Below are 18,820 nucleotides of genomic sequence, written 5' to 3' on the forward strand. Positions count from 1 at the left end.
AGAATTCAAAAAATAAATTAAAATGCAGAAAATTACAAACTTCTATATCTAGTGCTTGGGATAACACAATGGTAATTCCAATATATTTACATATGCCCCATTTCAAGTGGACTTTGGAAGGTATAATATTCAAGTGCTCACTCAATGATCTGCTAAAAGAGAAGTAACATGAATAATCCAAACAACAGATGATTCACATAATTTATAATTGTTTTGAAATCAATAGCAATCTTTCTGAAACTGCTGCTAATAGTATTTTCATAACTAAAAAATCATTCGTATTCACCTACCACACATCGAATGAGTTCAGAAATAGGGTGCATCGATCATAGCCCTTCTCACACTGTAGTGTAACTATTTCCTCATCTTCAAACTGCCCACTGCTTAAAAACAGGACACTGTTTTATCTGTAATTTCAGTACCTTAATATACTGCCTGACAGGGCTGATGTTCAGTAATTGGTGGGTGAATGAAAAAAAATGACTGAATGGCATAACAAAGATAAGAAGAACACATCCCTGCCATTCAGTATTTATAACCCACTGAAGTTAACAGATATACCCAATGGAATGAACTTAGAGATAATGCACAGGATACTATGAGACAAGAAGAGGAACATCGGACCCAGTCAATTATTATGGAAAAATGGTACTGAGATTTAACACTTGCTACAATCTGAAAATAAGCCAAATTTAACTGCAGTTGGAAAAGAAAAAAAGTGAACAGCAAATCCAAACCGTCCATATCTCACTGGATTACTGTTAAACGAAATAAATGCTGAAATGAAAATACTTTGAAAATTATGAAGCATCATAAACAGCAATATATGCTCTAAAGAAATATTCTGCCTCACCATTCATTGAGCAATTCTTTTTCTTAAAAATTACTAGAACAGGAATAAAGTACTTTCTAACCCAAATCAGACTGATTCTAATGAATATGGGGATGAAGTTATGAATATTCACAAGGAACACCTAATGACCAAAAATTACAAATTATTAGGTATCATACATAAGTAGAGAACCACCAGTTTAATACAATTACCAAAGACTTCATATTCACAGACAGAAAAACTTCTCTGCAATATCTGACACTATTTCCCAATATATTTTCCTCACCCCACCTGCTTCCCTGTTCAACATCCCGGTTCTGTAACAGCAACACGAGTCTTCAGACACATAAGATCAAAAATGTCAAGGCACTTTTTTTGTTTCCCTGCCTATATGCAGGCAGTCTGGTCCTGGCATTTTTTCTTGTAAAAAAGCAATTCTCAATCAATCCATTTCTTTAATAGCACTTTAATCAATACCTTTACTGCAATAGCTTTTAAACCCATGTCCCATCTTTCTAATTAATTCTGTATACTACCTCCAGAGTACTCATTCTAAACACTTGCTACTCCCCTACTCAGAAGCCTCCAATGGTTCTTCTTTGCCCGGAGGACAAAACTTGTCTCACTGGGCCTCTCCAGCCTCCTTTTCTACAGCAGTCAAATCAACGAATCATTCCATTCCGTATCTCCCGAACCATCCCAAGTTCTTTTGAACCTTTACTCTACAGTTCTTCCTGCTTCCAATACCTTGCTACCTCTCCACCTCTCCAAATCTTAGTGCTCTAGAAAAGCCTGGCCTCAACTCAGTATCACCAAGAAGCCTTCCCAGAGACACAACCATCAGGAATTCTTTCTCTGACATCTAATTGTTTTAGTTTACTAATTATTTTGGTTTAACATTAAATATTTTAGTGCATACTAATTATTTTAGTGTATTAATAAATCTCTGCCCCATAATCTCTCCCGCAACTACTGGCAGATGACTTCACAGAAAACTAAAAAGCCTTTATTTAGTAACTTCCTTCACCTTCCCCAACCAAAGCCAGTGTGTCTTCTCTTGACAACCTCCTCTTATTCAACAAAGGCACCCTCTTATTTAAAGCCAATTCACCACCTGTGCTTTGGCTTATTCATTTGTAAGTATTTACTGGGTACTTACTACAGACAAACACTGTTGTGAGAGTTAAGGATGCAGCAGAGACTAAGTAGACAAAATGAGATACATTATAACGCAGGAGAAAAACACATAATGTAATTTGAGGAAGTGACAAATGCTATGAAAACTAAACAAGCTGATTTCAACCAGGAGGTGACATTTAATATAAGATTGGAACATAGTCCAAAGTGACATGAAGTTTTAGGTTTTGAAAAGGTAACTCCAGCTGCTACTATAAGGAAGCAATGGTACAGGCAAGGAGATCAGTTAGAAAGTTACTGAAGTTGTATAGACAAGAGATGGTGGTGGCTTGAAGTAGTGAAACAGTGAAGATTGTGAGAAATGGTCCAATTTCTGTAATATATTTTGAAGGCAGAGCCGATGTGCCAATGGATTAGACATGTTGCCGATGGATTAGACATGGGGTATGAGAGAAGAGCAGTGAAAGATGACCCTGAAGTTTGGGGCCTGAGCAACCAGTTGAACTGTGGTACAGTTTACTGAGATCAGGAAGGCTGGAAAAGAGAGAAAAAAAAGGAATTTAGTTTGGGCCATGTTAAATTTGAGATAACTGTTAGACATTCAAGTGGAGATGAAATCCTGCAGAAGCTTGTGACAGATGTTGTAAGGCAGACAATTGAATAAAAGTCATGGTCAAAGGGGTTTTGTGAATAAGGACAATTAATCAATACAGTAGAACCTGGCAATACGGATCAACTACTCTCTCAAGTTCAGTTTCTCCATCTGTCAATAATTTCTGCCTGTCTCAGAGGGGTGTTATAAAAAAGACAGTGGCTACCACATAAGGGGCACTCAAAAAATATATCTGAATTTAAAGGATATTTAAATTCCTTTAATATAGTTTTATCTATAAACTATAAAATTCCCAATAGATAAATAGACAAAAAGACATTGAACTGTGTGTTTACATATCCTAGTTGGCTACATGAGCAATTATTATTATTTTTTCTAACCTATAGACATAGGAGCCCAGTGACAGATTGTTCAGAGATACAGGAAGTTACATTGTATTCTCCTTCAGTAGTCTCACGTTCATGCAGGCTTCTATTCCATGTGTTTTCATATCCAATACGCTCTTAGGGCACTACTGAGTTTAAAACAACTTTCATTCTTTACAAGATGATTCTTAAAGTGCACTGCAAATGTGCCCACCAGATCACCCTGAAATATGTAACATCCAAACCCTGACAAAATGGCAAGCTTGCTTTTCCAATATTGAAACACGGTTGTTTTTACATAAAATTTTACATAATTGAGTGACTTAACGGCTAACTTTTCAGATAAGTGCAAAATTTTGCAATCAATTATACTTCGAATAATAAGAGGTAAGTGTATTTGACAACGACGTCAAAAATGGAGAGCTCTTAAACATCAAGATTCTCTTCCAATCTAGATTCACATTTTAGAAATATTAAACCTTAGGAGCTGCCTACACTAAATATAAACAGTTCAATAAAAAAAATCTAATGTGGTTAAAAATATGGTTCATGTGACAGAAAAAAGGGGGGGAATTTACTCCCAGGTAAGCATGTAAAAAATAGATGAATTTGTATGAGCGCTGCAGTGTTTATAAAGGATCTTTCACCTGTGTTAGCTCACATTTTTCCACAATCACTCTATCAAGCAAGTATTTCCCTCCAGCAATGAAGAAGCTAACTGTAAAAATACTGGGTGAAGGTCACAAATCTAACAACAAAAAAAAAAAGCTTTGATTCAGGTAGCCGATAACCTGAAATATTCAGTCCATCTACAGACATATTTTAACAAAAATTCACCAATCTTTTCCCATTTTGGTGCCTTGTTTTTTTGTTTTTTATTTGTAAAAGATGCCTATCTCCTTGAACACGCTAAAATAATGTGGAATTACTGAGAAGTTACATAGCAGTTAGGGGACTTGTCACTAAGTTATCTTAGAGGCTGATGACTTTAAAAGCAAGTTCAGAAATTCTTTCCTTAAAAGTTCATCTTAGGCAGATGGATAAACAGCTATAATAGACAAAAGTATAACTATGCAAATTGGCGGGAGGGGGACCAAAGACATCTGAGGTTCAGAACTACAATTTGAAAATCACTAATTTCATCCAAATCCCTCATTTTTCAGGTGAGGAAACTGAAGTCCAGAGGGGTTTCTTGAACTGCCCAAGGACACATCACTATTTAGTGATACAGCTGAGGTCCCCTGACACCTGGTCCAGAGTTCTTTCTACTGTCCCACAAGGAACATACAAATAAAAGTTGATCATAACTAACAAACAAGACCTCCACAATGTGTTTGTCATAGTGAACTTTGTTGTGCAACACCTGCCTATGCCAACTCAGTTTAGCAGTAAAGAGCTGGGCTCTGGAGTTCAAATACAGGCTCTAACACCATGTGACCTTGGGCAAGTCACATCACCTCCCTGTCTCAGTTCCCTCATTTTTTAAGTAGAAATTAAAACTATTCCTCTAGTAGGTTACATGAAGTAATGTATATACAGCACTTAGGATAGTGCCTGGCAGACGAAAAGCACGCAGTTCATGATGATGATGGTGATGATGATGAAGAATCATCATCCACACAAAAGTAAAGCTGCTCAAAAACATATCACAAAGTATTGCCATTAATATATATTCTCAGAGGAAGAATGTTATGATTAGAGGTAGTTTTTTAAAGATTCAGAAACAATATGAATAAAATAAAATATACATGATTCAGTCATCAAACCTCTATGGCATTTAAAATAGCAAAAGTACACTTCAAGATGTTAAAATAATGTCTTTGTACAGTATTTTATGATTTATAAAGTACACTCATATATTTATTATAATTTACTGCCCTATGAATTCAATGAACACAGCACTTTTTCAGCAACTACTACATACTATATGCCAGATTGCATGCAGGCCATTTTCATAATGTTACCTTACTTAACATTCAATATCCATTAACTACCAGCTAGATGTTATCAGATGCAGTAATATAATGCAAAAATTTTAAAAACCTGACAGATCAGTTCCAGAAAGTGAGGGCCTCATCAGTATGACCTAGTAAGTGGGAATGACATGTTTGGATGGATAAATAAATAAATAAATAAGATACAGCATTTAGCATAATGGATGGAACGCACTGAGTAAGCATGGACGTGTTGGTTCTCTTAGCAGTGGTATGGAGCTGTTTTGTGTAGAGAATATACTGTAACCAGATCAGTAAAGCACCATTACTGTGACTTAAGTATTATCTGTCAAAGAGAATTTGGGGTAATGGTGTCTATTATACTTTATTTATGCTGTTTCACAAATTAAAATACACAACCATTTTTGCAGATTCTGGGTCAGTCTTCACTGGAGGCGGTAGGTAGGCAAGTTGAAACAAAACCAATTAAATAATAAAAAAATGTTTGCAAAACATGACAAGAATTTGTGTAATTCTCATCTAAGGCCTCCAACAATCCTGTGAGGCGATGGAAATGACGTTAGGTACTAATTCCATTTGAGTGATGAAATTGAGGCTCAGAAAAGTAAATACCTTAACTGATATCACAAAGAAAATATGGCAGAAAGGGCTAAACCTAGGTTTTTGGAAATAGTTGTAAGAGCTCTTTGCACCTATCCACAATACATCTCAACATTAATATCTCTTCCAGATCCATTATTCAATGACCTTAAGACCAAAGCAGGTAACGCTGAATACTTATTCCTAATGTGCTTCGCTGCCCCAACACCACATGCGTTACCTCCTTTAACCCTCAGCAAAGTGAGGACTCAAAGCAGGTGTTTGACTCTCAGTAAAATGTTATCCACTAGAGTATAAATTCAATTAATATAATAATGCATTTGGCTGGATTATTTTTCCTTACTATTTAAGTGAATGATAAGCAAAATCTTTCTTTAACATTTTAATACATAATAAGCAGGTTTATATCTGATTTCACTGTTCAACCTCACCATAAAATAAAACCAATGTTATTTTCAACAAGAATACTCAATCTTCTGATTTAATGGACATGGCCTAACTTTTTCTGCAGCCTCCTACACCAAAAGATCATTTTTTTAGAGAGAACCAAAAATCAAGCTGCCCAAGATTTCTATCCAATTATAAGAAGAAAGCAAAATTTTTGAATTACCGGTGGCTTAAACTTGTGGGCCTTATTCCAGATATCTTATCTATTATTTCAGTACATAAGCAATAACTTCGTTACCACTTAAAAGCAAGTACATTTCTAAGATTACAATATGGTTAATCCTCTTAAAATTATATATTACAAATTTCAACAAACCTAAAAGTACAGTGACCATACTATTATGTGGTTTCAACTGGGACATTTTTGATAGTGAAAGGAGCTCCATTAATAATTATTAAACCATGACTGTCCCAGAAAATGTGGGATATAAGTCACCCTATGTTTAGAACAACCCATTTTTATTTGCATGTTATGGGTTATTCTCTGTATGTGTTTAATTCATAAGCTTTAAGTTTTGTTCCAGATCTAACAATTATCTTCAGCCTTGAGACCAAAGTCACCATTTTACAGACACCAGGCCAGAGTTAAGGGTGCTAGAAAGTTTTTCTTAAGTTTTATTTTCAAACTTAATATGATAAACATTTGCTTGAAAAAGAAACATCTACATATTTCAAAAAAAGTAATCTGGCAAAACATCACCAAATTTTTAACTTATCTCTTAAAAAGTTTGAATACAGACAACCACAAAACTACTAAGATGGTGTGATGATCAAAAGTTAAAAAAAAAAAACTTTCAAATGGAAAAAAACCTTCAGGAATAAAAGAGTTGAAAAGTTTTCGTTGAAAACTAACCAAAGTGATAAAAGATAGAGGAAACCCATGGTCACAACACAGTACAGAATGATTAAAGGAAACTCCAGTTAGTATTGTTATGGCTCTCCAAATGAATCTGGCATTAGCTGTATAACCTTGGAGACAAAAGAATGCTTTGTTTTAATTTGTCAAGCTGTAAATAACTACTAACAGACCCATGCTTTGAACTGTAGTAACTTAATGAAAGGCATTATTTGAATATAATTATGATTCCCTAAGGCAATAAATGTTCCAAGAATTGGCTTCTCAAACTTAAAACTCAACCGAATCAAGAAGTGGAAGGGGCCTCAAAGTCTTAATTCTTGATCTATGCTGTCCAATATGGCAACCGCTAGCCACATGTGGCTATCGATTTTTAAGATAATAAGTTAATAAGTAAAATTAAAAATTAAGTTTCTCAGCGCACTAGCCGCATTTCAAGTGCTTCAGGGCCACTTGTGTCTAGTGGATACCATGTTAGATAGCACACATTACAGAATACTTCCATCAAGGCAGCAAGTTCCATTGGACAGCGATGCTCTAGACCTAGGTTGCTCTAGATCTTCGCTTGACTATTCCCAGAGACAAGAAACTTACAATAGCATCATAAAGCGCATTCTATTTTTGCAAAGTACTGTCAGGAAGTTTTTCCTCACACTCAGTCTACTCCAGCCTCTTTGTAACATCCACCAGAAATTCTACAAGTTCCATCCTCAATTTGGTCTTCAAGTAAATCTTTGGAGAGCTAACTTAACTCCACTTACAAAGTTCTGCCCCTCACATGTACTAAAGCCCTAGGTCCTCTCCTCCCACATAAACGTACACTCATTTGTAACAAAATAGTTATAGTATCTATCAGCCTCATGGAGTTATGCTAATTTATCCACGTGTACACTAATAACACATGTCCAGGATCTGCTCTGAATCAGTAATACATTCTATTGTACCTATAAATCCACTTTCGTTTGTTACCCCAAGTGTCCTGATTTTTGATTTAGAAAATACGGTCACAGTCATTCTGAATTTCTTCAAATATGGAGACCAAAATTAACTACAATTAACATGGAACTGACCAATGCCTGGCGCTGTTCTCTGAACATTTCATGTACAATCCTCACAATTCTGAGCTAAACTATCACTATCCCCATTATACAGACCAGAACACCCAGCCAAAGACATGCTAAATAATTTCCCTAGGAGTCACAGCTGTGGGTTCACCCCACAGAGACTAGAGTCGATCTTTTCCTTTCCTGGATGCTACACTTCTAATGCTACCTAACTCTTCTTCCACCCTGCCCATAAAGCAACAATCTCCCCCTAAGGACGCTTCCTCCCAAACACTACCCAGATGACCCGCGGAAGGTGGTACTTAACGCACCCCAGCAACGCCCGCTGCTGCTCGCCGGCCCAGCTCCCCTCGCCCCACGCCCACCAGCCGACGGGGAGGAGTCAAGACCCAACTCCACACCCCGCGGGAGCAGCAGGGCGCTGCGCGGGGCCAGTGCCTCTCACTACCGTCCCCCCTGCACCCGTCCAGTGCAAACACCGATGTTAGTTCTCCGCGGCCGCTCTCGGGCAGAGTCCAAAGCGGGGCCTGGGCCCAGAAACGCGGGACTCGTCGCGCGGCGTCCCTCCCGATTCCCATCCTCTCCCCCCGCCCGCCCCCGCACCGCCCCCCACGCCACCAACAACCTCTGCCAACACTTGTAGGCACGGCTGCGCGTCCCGCGTGGAGAATGTGGGGGTAGAGATGGTGCGATTTCTGCCGCTGCGGCCCGGGATACGCTTGGGGAGGGGCGGGGTGGGAGGGCTGAAAGTGTAGAAAGGGGAAAGGTGGCCCGGCTGGAGCGGAGGGGCGATGGGGGGCGCTAGATGGCGTGAGCCCGATTCTCTGTGGGGCGTGTGTTGCGGAGACCCGGAGGGAGCGGTCCAGACGCCCCCAGCACTAGCGGCGCGGGCGCGGGCGCATGCGCGCTCGGCCAGGTGGCGCGCGGTCTCCTTTCCCGAGCGAGGCACTTCCGCCACGCTCGCTGGGGGTGGAGCGTCGTGGAGCGCCGGGCGGTCGGTTTCCCCGCGGGCGTAGTGCGCCGTACGCGGGGCCGGCGGTGGGCTGTACTGAGCCACGCGGTGGGCTTTCCACCGCCGTCTGCTCGGGGAGGAGTGGGGTGACCTGAGAATCAGAGGGTGTTCGAGGGCCAGGCTTGGATTCTTTAAGAATGTTGCTGAGAGAGCTCAGATTTTGGAGGGATTCTGTGAGCGGCACAGCAAGTGTGTTTTCAACTTCAGGTCAGACATTGGCCCGTGTAAGTTTATCTTCAGCAATTAGGGTGGACCGGGGTCTTAGCCGGATTGTGCTTTCCGGAATGGTGTAGGGAAACGGAGATAGGAAAGACCCGCTTCCCCCAAGGACCTCAGTGTTGGGGTGTGGACATGGAACTCTAACTGGGACCCCGAAACACCAGCCCTTGGCGCCGGCACACCACCACCCCCCACCCTGCCCCGGCACCAAGTCATTTATTAGAGAGGCGGTGGGAAACGATGGCCCGCAATGGATATAACCCCATACTCATGTTACCGAACTCAGGCATTTAACGACAAACCACGTTTTTATTATTGAAACTTTTTCTACTTCACGGTACTTTGTGGACGATCCTATACTTTTCCTTAGGATTTTGGCCTGTTCTTCCTTATTTTTAAGTCTTGCACCCCCACTATTGAACTGTAAATCCTGTTTTCTCACATTTGATTGATACAGATGTAGTTCTTTAAATAATACAGTCGTAAGACAGTGATTTTGATTGCTTTCACAATATTATATGAAGTTTTATTTACATTTTTGACATTCTTTTCAGCTGCTTAGGGAAGAAAATTGGATTAACCATACTTACGTCCACGCTTACAACGTCAAATATGAAAATGTTTCACACAGATTCAACTACTAACTAACCTTCAGGTCTTTTTAAGGCACTACTGCTTCAGTTATTTTCTTGCCTATAAATATTTATGTTCTGAAATAATCCCTTCCTTCCTCCTATTTGCTTACATTGTTTAAAATAGCAATTTATTTGGTTATTTCACCTGTGATTGTAGTTGTGTGTCGAGTTGTGTGGTTGTAGTTGAGTCTTCTGTAATTTTATGGTTAGCTTATGTTAATCTCCCCAATACTTAAATATTTGCCAAATACTTAAAGTTCCAAAACAATATGTTTAGGATGTAAAAGCTCACCATAGTGTGTAAATCAGAATCAATGTTGGGCAAAGAGTAGAGTATAAGGGAAAGTAACGGTGGAGAAAGAATTGGTCTAATTTCTTGCAAAGGAAGACTTGCTTTACACAATAGTTGGAAAGCCCTTTCAAGTACATTACCAAGAAAATAAGAGAAAATTAAGAGACAAAATTACTGTTACATCTTAGGAAATATAACCCGAAGCAGACTGTTTTCATTAAAATTATGTTCAATTAATGTTGCCATAGTCGTTCTGGGACAGGAGTTGTACCTGCATCGCCAGATGGAGGCCAGATTTGATGTCGTTTTTCAGACTAGAACCCGGATATTACTCTCAGGCTTCTGGTGTCTCACCAACATATAAGCACACGTAACAGCAGTTAATGAAAGTGAGCCATGGAGAAAGGAAACTGAGTTAAACAAGGATCTGGCAGAGGGAGCTCGAAAATTCACTCTTAGGAAATTGTGAATTGTGCTGTTGGCAGAAATCTTAGCTTTGAAGTCACATGAGTTATGTTAATTTTCTTACCTCCTGGAATCTACTAAAATCCATTTTTAAAAATTTGATTTAGTCATAATTTTGTTTGTAGTTTGCGAGCACTGCTGTACCCAAAGGATCAAAACTATTTTCCATTAGATTAATATTAAATATCCCAAACTATCAATGCTACTAGGGTATGTTGATTATCACAAAGCTAAAGCAATGAAGCTGTTGCTGACATTAAGACATTGAGAACTACCACCTCTCAGAAAAACACGTGATTTCCAAAGCAGGCAGAGAAAACACATCAGAAGACCAAGTGAATTCATCACACCACAAAAAATTGTCCATCCCTTGAACAAAGCCATTACAGGAAAAAGAATCATGATGACTGTGGACTTTTACATTCCTCTGGCATAATAACCTTCACATGGATTGACAAGTGCGGAGAGAAAGTGCACATATCTAAGTAAAAATGCCCCTTGGCATCTCAAAAAATGGCCAGATTAGGTAATAAAAGAAGCCCTAATTCTCCAAAGAATAGCAGAAGTCATGCCTAACATGGAACCCTCTCTGTGATAAGGTGGTTTCTTCTTATGTGGACCCCCGGGAAACAGTTCACTTCAGGTGACCTCAAATTTTTAACGCTCGTGATCCATGACTCTTACTAGGATGCTCGTGGAGTCTTTTTTCGTTTGCTGTATATCAATTATTTTATCCTTTTTTAATATTTGCTTTAGATTTCTAATGCTTTTGTAGTAACCATGGATAAAACCGCGTATTGTTTAGAATTGCATATTGCATTGTTGCTATATTCAGTTAATTTCCTGATATTAAGAACTATTGTTCAATTGGAATCCCAAAGGTACATTGCGTTAAGTTTTAGAATAAGTTGTTCTGACCAAAAAGATTACTGAGTTCCGGAGCACCTGGGTAAATCGCTTCATCATTTGTCTTCAGTTTTCATGTCTGTAAAATGAAGTGATCAAACCAAATAACTAAAACCGTGCATCCCTAAATAGTCTATGCTCCTTTAAAATAGGAATGATCAAAGGAGAGATCTTAAAATTGTACATAAGAATTTCAGCATTCACATTTGTGCTGACAAAAATGACATGAATATACAGGGCTCTTGCTTTAGGCCAACTTGGATGTTCAACTGATACTATGCATTTCGAAACACCAATGTGCAAAAATCATATACTAATGGAATATATTGATGCATGGGAAGGGGGTGCATCACATAATTACTTAGGGTGTAATCAAATTGGTTTTCCATACCTTCAATTATATTCATATATTTCAAAGTAGGAAGAGAGCCACCCAGTAATGAGAGAAGAAATGTTAAGAAGTGCCGTACTGCACAGCGTGTAGAAATAATCGTGATCCATCCTCTTAGGAAACTCTCATTGTAGATTTAACACTCCAGCATCTTTTCAAATTAATGCTTAGCTGTTGAGAAAATGATCATGTTTTTGAGACACAGAGTGGGAAAGAAATTGTAGAATATCAGGGTTTCAGGGGCCCCTCGACTCTGTAGACACATGGAAACTTAGTTGCTCCCATTTCCTTGGAATCCAACATATAATAGGTCTTGTACTGGAAACAAACAACTTTTTACATTTCCCCTCTTGAAAATAAGGGCTGTTCACTGAGTGTGAGTGATGGGTGCTAATTATTTCATTCCACAAATATTTATTGTAGGCCGACCACATGCCTGACATTATTCTAGGAGCTGCAGATATAGCAGTGAACCAAACAAAAATCCATGCCGTCATCAAAGTCACATTCTAGGAAGAGGAGTTGGGCAATAAACAAAATACGACTTATAAATATCCAAGTTATGTGATAATGTTAGAGGGCCATGAGGGTTGCAGGAAAAAAAAGTTATGCAACAGGGAAAGAATATGGAATGAGATAAACCACAGGAGGAATGGGAAAATTGTAATTTTTAAAAAATCAGGCAAGCAGGGTAGGTCTCACTGAGAAAGTGGCATTTGAATAATGATTTGAAGAAGGTGAAGGGGATAGCTGCAGATATCTAAAGAAAGAGCATTCCAGACAATGAAAACAACCCTTGCCAAGGCCCTGACATGGAAACAGGCCTAGTAAGTTGAAGGAATGGCCAGGGGCCATTTTAACTGAAAAAGAGAGATCCTTTGCCATTATAAGTAGGTGCTTATGGAAAAGGAAAGTTTGTATTTGTAAATTTTTATAGTAATAGTTAATTATTTTCTACTCATCTAGACCTGTCGATTATATGTCAAGGGATATTTTTCTTTTGTTTTAAGATATGAGAAAAGGTAAACATCACCTTGTTTAAAAAAAAGAGAAGGGAAAAAAAATTGGGAGGGGGAGTTTATCAATACCTGACAGTAAAGTGGAGACAAATATACAAAAACATCCAGTTCCTCAAAGTATTTCCATTGAAGTGTTTAGATGTAAAACTAGATCTATTTCAGTGAATTATTTGAATAACTGCCTCCAGTTTATTGCATATACATTTATTTTTTTATTAACGCGTGGAAACAGGGCCAAAAATTAATCAGTACCATGGGTGAAATAAACCACAGTATGGTTAATGCAACCTGTTATTCCTCGTTCACACTCTGACACTGGATGCAATAAACCTAGTTTGATTAAGGAGTGCTCAGATCAGTTGTTAAATAGTGATCAGGGAGCTATACCAACAGATTTGACCAAGTTATTTTTATTTTTAGCTTTTTATAGTTGCAACATAAGCTGTATTTTCTCTTTCCAGAATATATTTAAAACAGCTTTATTAATGTAGTCAGTTATAGTGCAAAAAATAGGGGCTTTGGTGCCATTTACCAGCCATAATACCCTGGACAAATTATTCAACCTCTCAGAAAATATGTGTAAATATTACACTGTAAAAGAAGAATAAGAACCCCTATGTGGTGGGGTTGTTACTAGGATTTAAATGAAAATTCCCCGACACATTGAAAATGTTTGGTAATTTATAGTTATTGTTTTCCAGTTTTTAATTAGCTATTGAGTAATTTTTATGATGCTTATATTTTTGATGCATTAGACATCAAAATAAACACAAGATCCTGTCTCAAGTATTGGGGTTTTACATTTTCCGAATTCAATCAGTATATGTCAATATGACAGTTATTCTTTTAACAAACATTTATTGAGAACCCATTAAGCACATCCATCATTGCTAGGCCTTGGAGAAATAATGATCAATAACACAGTTTCTGCCCTCAAAAAAACTTCTGAATGATAAATTTAGGAGGGACAAAGGTATATAAACAAGAGCAAAGGTGCTATGATAATATGTAACAGATGTTAGCTGACATCTCCCTGACTTCTCAGCTGTAAGTTAAGATGGACTGGAGCCTCCATCCCACCTCATTTGTAAGCCCAATGCCCAACCCAAGAGTTCTTCATATTTCTGGGGAGCTAATGTTCTCACAGTCCCCTCTTGCTCTGAACTTGCACTTGTGCTAAATTAGCGAAGTTCATGGATGAGCTGCCAGCTGTCCTTACTCCAAAGCTTCCGTCAGTGGAACTCAGCCCCATTCTTGGCTTTACCCCAAAGCCTTTTCACAACGCTCTGTGTGGGGACAGCTGATTTTACATGACATTTACTGAAACGATGAAAAATAGTTTATATCACAGAAACAAAAGTAAATGCCTATTCTGAAAAACCCTCCTGCCACACGCCATGTTTCTCTACAGTGTCCCCCTTTCTTCTTTCTATTCTAGCCTTCTCTACACTTCCCTACTCGCAAATTTCTATTTCTAATGCTAAGTAGTTTGGTTATCCTTTTTTTCTTCGCTTCCAGCAGCCGCTGACCTTTGAAGACTTCCTGGACACCCCAGCAGCTTACTAGTATATTTTCTTACACAATTTGGAGATCATTTCATTGAAAACTATCAGCTGTAATGTAAATTATTTCGTTTATCTGTGTGTAGATTATAACATAAAGTAGGGAGTAGTCATTTGAAGGCATTGAGTGTTGACTGAGGAGAAAAAGATGTCAAGGAAGGCAACCTCTCTCAGCCTTAGTTGCTTCATTCATAAATCAAGAACGATACAAACCTCTAAGTCTTGTGAGGATTACATGAGAATATAGTGCCTGGCACATAATAAGCACTTAATAAATGGTTTTCATTATTATTATTATTACTATCAAGACGATGACTCCAAAGCTTGGTGTTGAAAAGTGAGCAACAGTTGAACAAAATGAAGAAGGATAATTTAGAGGGAGCAGCCTGAGCAAGGCCACCGTGTGTTAGAGGGCATTGCAAGTTGTTCAGCATGATGGGATCATAGGATGTAAGAAGGGGAGCCAGAAACTTGGTAAGAGCCAGATCAAAGAAAGTCTTGTGCATTATGGTAAGGAATTTTGGCTTTAATAAAAAATGGGGGGCCTTGGAAATGTTTTTCTTTTTTCAATGTAATGACATGATTAAATTCGCCTGTTCGTAAGTTGGCAGTAACATGCAGCCAAAGCATGGAGGGTGAAAAATTGGAAAGAGCTAACAATTCAGGAAAGAGATGATATGGGCTAGAGCTATGTCAATGGAGTAAGAAATGATAGAAGATGACAGGTAGGAAAAATACTAAAGAGGTAGAATTTACAGGATTTAGTTACTGGTATGGAAGCAAGGCAAAGAGAGCAAACTCAAGGATGATTCCAAGTTTTCTCAACTTACTGAGTGGGAGATTAGATATTTTGAGTTTAAGGTGACCACACAAATTTTCGGGTGGCTATAACCAGTAGCCAAATGGGCTATTCAGACAGAAGGGTGGAAATAGAAGCTAGGATAAAATCTGGAGCTCAAGAGAATAATTGGTGGATGTCGTGCAGGGCGGCCTGCGGGGTCTCTGGTCCCACTCCCCACACAAGAACGCAGGACATGGTGAGGCCAAAAAAAACAAACACCCACGGAGCCATAGGTAGGGAAGTCATACCACTATGGTCTCACTGGAGGCTGGGTTCACACGACGTGTGACCTGCTGTCTGCTTTGCTGCCAACCGACTGACTCTCCTTCACTCTCCTCTACTCTCCTCGACTTCCCTCCATAGTCGCGGCAGTTATATTAGTGGCCAGTGGCTCAATGGGTACAGCTGATGGCCAACCAGCCATAGCTGATGGCTATCTACTACCTGAGCCAGCACCTTTCCACATGAGGCCGAGAGCCTGGAAACTGCTCTCTGGGGCTCTGTCCCCACAATGGACATCTAGATTTAGGAACCAGCAGCATGCAGCATACAATGTACAGCATTCCACACACATAGATGTGGAATTTATCCCTGTTCCTAGATTTGGCCTAAAAACATTCTCACAAGGATCTGTATGGTCACAACTGAAGCCAACAGGAGAAAGTAAAATGCCCAAGAGAGCATACATAGAACAAAAGAAGTGAGTCAAAGATTGGGGTCTAGATACCCACGTTCAATGGGAAAGGGAGAAGAGCCTGTAAAGAGCACTGAGAACAGTGTGTCACAAAAACCAGGAGATGGGACTCAAGAGAGAATTAGAGTACATTGGATTTAGCCAGTTCAAACTAACTTTTGGCAAAGCAGCTTCAACTTGGAACTACTTCCAGGACCTGAGGGTTGTTCTTTTAGAGTAATAGGGTTAGAAACTTGGTTGTACCGTGTTTCCCCAAAAAACAAGACCTAGCGGGACAAGCAGCTCTAATGCGTTTTTTGGAGCAAAAATGAATATAAGACCTGGTCTTATTTTACTATAAGATTATATATTATATTATGACATAATATAATATAATTAATATAATGCATAATATAATATAATACTGGGTCTTATAATCATTTTTGCTCCAAAAGACGCATCAGAGCTGATTGTCCAGCTAGGTCTTATTTTCAGGGAAACAGGGTAGTGACATGAAAAGCATAAAATAAGGAAGTTGAGAAATCGAGTGCATTATTCTTTCCAAGAAAGCGGCCTGTGAAAAAGAAAGAGTAGCTAGAGAAATACTCAGGGTCACAGGATAGATTTGCAAGATCAAGGACTTGAGCTTATTTATAAGCTCTGGAGAAGAAGCTGGTAAAGAGGAAAAGATTGAACGCGAGCTAAAAGAGGGTCAATGACAAAGTCTGTAGATGCAAAGATGGAATTAGATCCGGAAGACGTGGGAAGGTTTTCAATCAAGAGTCCAGGAAGTAAGATGAGCCTTAAAATCGAAAAGGGATAGACTGGAGAAAGGAGTAAGAACTTGAGACCGTTCATTCTCTTGCAAGTTTTACAAAACAGATACATACTGTAAACAATTTTTGCCTCTCTGCTCAATTTCCACATTTATAATAGAGAAATAATAAAATTGTTGTTCACTGCATCAAAAGTATTCAGTAACTCACTCTATAGTAGCAGTTCTCAAATTATGCTCCTTCACTAGTATCCCATGCTAACTAAATAACAGTGGTCATTTCTTAATTCATGGGGAGAAAATCTATGAATTGAATTTTCTCAATTTTAAGTTATTCTCCCATAAATTTTCCTTAAACCTTTGGCCCTTGCAACTGCTTATCTTGCGACAAATGCTAATAGATTACAAAATAAATGAACAAAGAATCAATGAACATTTCATTTATACTACATACCAACAACCCAGTCATTTTCTATCACCATTGTTCCAACAATATTGCCTTTGCTCAAATATTTGGAACCAAAGTTGGAACTACATTCAGGATCTGGAGGATGTTCTTTTGAATACCCTACACAATGGAAAAATCAACAGTCACGATCTAGAAGGATCTTAAAGACTGACTTTCACAAATAGGTAGGTGGGTGACTAAGGAGAGAGGTGAGTCCCAAAACATAGAAAAGGCAGATTTAGAACAAATTGGCATAGTATATTCTTACACTGTGGAGATGAGTTGGAAAAGATAAATGGGTCAGGCTATCAGCATCCTAAAGTCATTCAAGAATTCAAACTGGGTAGCTAACTCCCCTTATCCAGATTCTGTTGTGGCCAGCAATCATTAGATATTTTAGATTCCCAAATAATGCGATGATCAGGCTGATAGGAAAGTTCATTCCACCCAACAGTTATGTTTCCTCATGCCAACCAATAACTCAGCATTTTGGTTCGTATGCTGGATCTCTTATGAGTTAGGATGAGTCAGCTCTAGTACAGTGATGATGTTCACCGGTGACAATCGAGGAGCCAAACCCGAAACTCCACCTCTGCTGTGAGAGGCTCCGACAGCCCTCTCTGGCAGCCCCCAACCTGGAAGCCTGCCTTTCTTCTGAACAACTACAGGAAACAGATAAATTAGTATGTGCTTATTCACTTCATAAAAGGATCATTTGCTTTATGATAATATTTTAAAACGGAACTTAAAGTGGATGAGAAACTGAGAACTGACTTCTGAGTTCAGTCAGAAATTCTTTAACGTTGACATAACAGTCTTGATGACGTGATGGAGTTGTAAATGTCAATGTATTGAACAATCACTCATTTGAGAAGTTGAGCAGTTGAAGGAAGGAAACAAGACAGAAGATGGAAAGGGTGACTGGGTAAATGGAAAGAGGTTGGGTTGTTTTGTTTTGGGGTTCCCCCATGAAAAGGACACTAGACCAGGGGGAAAAAGAGAAGGAACCAATAGAAATAGAACTAAGAAAATCATTGGATAGAAGGGGGATGGGTGGGAATCCAAGCTCCCTAAGACTGGGTTTGTAGGGCAAAGAAACACATCTCTTCTTCTGGGGGCACTCCTTCAAAATAACTCTGAAATATAATATTTAGGAGGCAAAAATACCAAAACTGAATCTGTCTTACTGTAGTCACATCATGAGAAGGCAGGGTTCTTTGGAAAAAACAATAATGCTGGGAAAAATAGAAGATAGTTGGAAAACAGGAGCAAAAATGAGATGAATTGACTCCGTAAAAGAAGCTGAACATGTCTGTTGAGGATAGGACACTGAACATTATTCATTCCTGGGGTGCCTGGAGTCAGAGCTGACTCCACAGCACATAACACACACTTTTAAATGCATAAATTTATCACTAGAGAATGCCTTTAGGCTCTCTTCTCTCTGATCAGGTATCTCTCAACTTTTTATGTATCAAATATGAATTAAGTGCCTTTCACGTTTAAAGGAGGAAGATGTGATCCCTGTCCTAGAGGAGCTTAGGGTCTAACAGGAGAAATGGACTTGTAAACCAATCATTGCCTGTCTTATAATGTGCACAGCATACTATGGGATCACACAGGGAATGAGTTTTACTTTTTTAAATATTTAAATAATACTTCAAAACTCTTTATTTGATTGGTCACTTACGTCTTCACCAGGTTTCGGTCCTA

The 18,820-nt window shown here is 38.8% G+C and overlaps 2 protein-coding genes across 9 annotated transcripts in view; one reads left to right on the forward strand and one right to left on the reverse strand.

Annotated features, from left to right (window-relative positions):
* SUPT3H (SPT3 homolog, SAGA and STAGA complex component) overlaps positions 1–8,748 on the reverse strand; it is a 443,570-nt gene extending 434,822 nt beyond the window's left edge. Inside the window, 1 exon segment of the mRNA XM_033100778.1 lies at positions 8,495–8,748. The gene's annotated coding sequence lies outside the window, so the exon portion shown is untranslated.
* RUNX2 (RUNX family transcription factor 2) overlaps positions 1–18,820 on the forward strand; it is a 325,498-nt gene that overhangs the window by 41,862 nt on the left and 264,816 nt on the right. The window lies entirely within an intron of this gene.

The sequence above is a fragment of the Rhinolophus ferrumequinum genome, chromosome 3 (assembly GCF_004115265.2).
Source record: "Rhinolophus ferrumequinum isolate MPI-CBG mRhiFer1 chromosome 3, mRhiFer1_v1.p, whole genome shotgun sequence".
NCBI classification, from domain to species: Eukaryota; Metazoa; Chordata; class Mammalia; order Chiroptera; family Rhinolophidae; genus Rhinolophus; species Rhinolophus ferrumequinum.